The following is a 3,817-nucleotide window of genomic DNA, read 5'->3' on the forward strand; positions in this document are numbered from 1 at the left end:
GTTCAGTAAATATGTCTATTTCTACCCTGGTCTGGTGATCATTACTGCACTAACAGATTCTATTTATTTCAATCATTCCAAATGGGTATTGCCTGTATTCCAGTCAGTGATAAAATCATTCAGCAAGAGAGGACACAATGTGTTGGAGGAATTCTGGGATACTGACATCCCTACTAAAACCCTGGGAAAGTGAGCATAACATATGCCTGCCTGACTGGGTCTGTCAATTCAGCTCTGCATAGTGTCACAGCGTCACCGCCATCTTGACAGCGCCGACTTCTTCCTCTTTGAGCTCCCGGGTGATAAAAAAGCTAATAAACGTCACAGGTACATAATCTGGCGCCGCGCTTATGAAAACAGATCCCTCCTGTTCAGTTATTTCTACAGACTGTCCCTCCCAGGCTGAGGGGGAATCATATTGATGAACACATTAGGTGGGGGATGATTTGACTGGTGAAACGCCTATATTAGATGAAAGCCGTGAAAGATGAATTCAATCGTAATTTGAAGAGTGGCCCATTGAGGCGAGATTACTCCAAACTGAGGGGGGGGGGGAGGTCGGGAATTGGCTGGACAGAAAAATTGAGTTGAGCTTGTTAAGGGGAACGCTCATCGCTCTAAATAGCATTTGCCGTCATACCGGGTGTTAATAGCGGGGCCTCATTGGTGATGCCCGCTGTAGTGTCTGCCGCTGTTTTGCATGCCTAACCTCTTTAAAACCGGTGTAATGGCATTGTCACATTCATCATAGTCCAAGTGCAGAGCATTTTTCAGTGTATTTGTGTTGCTGTTGTCAAGCTGCTCATATTAATCTTATTACCAGGACCAAATACGTATTGACATATGCTTCATCGTGACAAGGATTATTAGTGACAGCTTTTGAAAAGTGTTGTACTGACGTATCCGATCGTTGAACAATACTACCAAACAACCAACACACCTAAGTGTGAGTACATTCATCATACTTGCAAGTAAAGTGTTTTTACACATTCCAGTTTATCTAGAAGCAGTTCTCAGATGTAACCCAAATGTAAACATTATAGTCACACTTGCAATGAAGCTAACGCAAACGAACACAATTAAACTAAATAAATAAATAAAACTAACACAAACAGTCTCCTTTTTGTACCTGTACTTATATGTCAACCTAATGAGCAGGCCAATCCTTTTTTTGGAAATAGCTGAAATAACACACACAGACGCACAGACACACACACACACAGACGCACAAACATGCACACTCACAACAGCCAGAGTTAAGGGACCTAAAGATGAATGGCCAAGCACCAACATAGTCAGGGGTGGCCTTGCTTTTGATGCGGTAGGTCATCTGACGGATACTGATACACTACCCAGCCAGAGGGCAGCAATAAAACTGCGATAGCCCAGGGATAAACAGTCTCAACGAGGTGAGTGGCACCACTGCACAGACTTCATAAGTGTACAGACGACTTCACAGACAGTCTGTCAATCCTCTCTTTTAATTGAAGAGGTAACGGAGTAACCATGGGAAGTGTTCAGGTTACAGCAATAAACCACCAGGCATAGAACAGGGCATAGAGAGTCAGGGCCTTAGCTTTAAAGCACAGGATATTGCAGTGTGTGTGTGTGTGTGTGTGTGTGTGTGTGTGTGTGTGTGAGTGTGTGTATGTGTCAACAGCTGAAAAAGTCCATGATCTCTAGACCAAACAGCTCAAGACCCCAAGCAAACCAATGACCACCAACACTTTGACAGTTTTGTTAGTACTGACCTCACCGTACAAAAATCTCTGTTACATTTCAGCACACACACACACACACTCACACATACACACACTCACGAAGCCACACGCACACACAGCCACACACACACATCACACACACACTTTTTTATGTTTCATTACGCCGGGTGTTGATCATGTTAGAGTTGAGGGTCAAAGGAAGCTCATGGCGTCTTGCTCAGGAGGAATGAAATGAAAGCGTGGGAGTCAAGCGTGCCTTAAATCGCCAGCACAGTTCAGCTGAATCAATCTCCATGGCTGTGGATGCGCTGCCGCTCCGGGTTCAGGTACTCAGATCTGAGGAAGACGAGAGCAAAGGTTGTTTTATCTTTCATGGATCACGTTTTGAAGCCAGCAATTGCCTCAAAGACAGGCTTGAGTGGGGTGGGGGATCGAGTGAGGCAGAAGTCGGGAGTGTGTGTGTTTATGTGTGTGTGTGTGTGTGTGTATGTTTGTGTGTGTGTGTGTGTGTGTGGGTGGGTGTATGTGTGTGGTGGGGGGTGACGGCACCAAAAGAAGCTGTGCAGTTAGCTATGAGGCTCTTTTGAAATTGTTTATGTGGGAATAGATCCCTATGGCCAGATAATCGTATGGTTTTAGAGATCTCGCCGGAGAGCATTTCTTTGTGAAGCCTCTCTCTCTTTCTCTCTTTCCTTCTTTCTTCCCCCCCTTTTGCAAGATAGCCGCTGTAATATTGCCCAACAGGCTTGTGAACTGAAGTGTAATTTTCTGGATGGATGGTGTCATGAAAGCAGACAATTATCAGGCAGTCAGTGAAGTCTCCCTGGGTTATGGGCTTAGGCAGATTATTTGTTTTATGTAGTTTCTGAAGCGTCTGCTTTAAAGTTAAACAGCCCAAGGGTCTCTTCCCCTCTCCAACCCTTCGTCTGTGTACGTTTGCAAGGAAAAGATTTTGATGATTTAATTGGCCATCATTGAATGATTGTGGGGCACTTCCAATGAGTTCCTTGGTGTTTTTTTTTGTTTTTGAGGGGATGACTCTGCGCCACTTTTAAAAAATAGTCAAAGAGGCATTTGTCAGTGTCGTTATCCCTACTGTTATGCTAGAAAGAGATAAAGAACAGACTGTTAGACAGTAAGAGAGCATCTCTGTGCGTGTCCTAATTAGCAAGCATCGAGGGAAGCTGAGCGTTTGTGAGGGTTGATAGCAGCCAATCAATACGGCAGACAGATCAGGAGAGAAACATTCAAGCACATATCTGTACTAAAAGGCTCCCTTTAGACCAGAGAAAAAAAAAAAGAAAAAAATAAGCCCTCAAACTGTTTGAGACAGCATGCAGTTAATTTACAAAGTTTCTGCAGTCTGTTGTGAAAGTTGCAAACATATTATTCTTGTCTTTCCACCACCCACCCATGTGATGACGGTAATAGGAATTCTGTTAAGCGCATGGTCCATGTATACAAGCTCCATTAAAAAAAAACCCACCCAAATCAATATAAAAAAAACGGCTGATTATGGCTTTATTAGTATTAGTATTTCATGAAAATCCGAAAGTGAGGTGGTATTTGTTGTTTGTGCATGTGTGTGTGTGTGTGTGTGTGTGTGTGTGTGTGCATGTGTGTGCATGTGTGTGTGTGTGTGTGTGTGTGTGCATGTGTGTGTGTGTGTACACATGCGTGTGCTTTTGTGTGTCTGCATGTGTGTGTGTGCCTGGTCGCTAGCTGCAGATCAGTGTGGTTCTATCCCAATCGCACTGCTCTGGCCATCTCAGGCTCTGAGTGCATGTCAGCTCTTCCCTGTAGGATCTCCGTGGGTTGACCGGCCCCCACACACCATGGCTTTACCACGACAGACAAGTCTGGAGCCATACTGATCTACTGCTCTGATCTCAGTACAGGCGGCCACCTGACACCTTTGCCACGCATCATCACGTTCATAGTAACGCTACATCACATGCATATCATCCCCACGTTCATAGTAACGCTACATCACATGCATATCATCCCCACGTTCATAGTAACGCTACATCACATGCATATCATCCCCACGTTCATAGTAACGCTACATCACATGCATATCATCCCCACGTTCATAG

Source organism: Sprattus sprattus (genome assembly GCF_963457725.1).
Source record: "Sprattus sprattus genome assembly, chromosome: 5".
Lineage (NCBI taxonomy): Eukaryota > Metazoa > Chordata > Actinopteri > Clupeiformes > Clupeidae > Sprattus > Sprattus sprattus.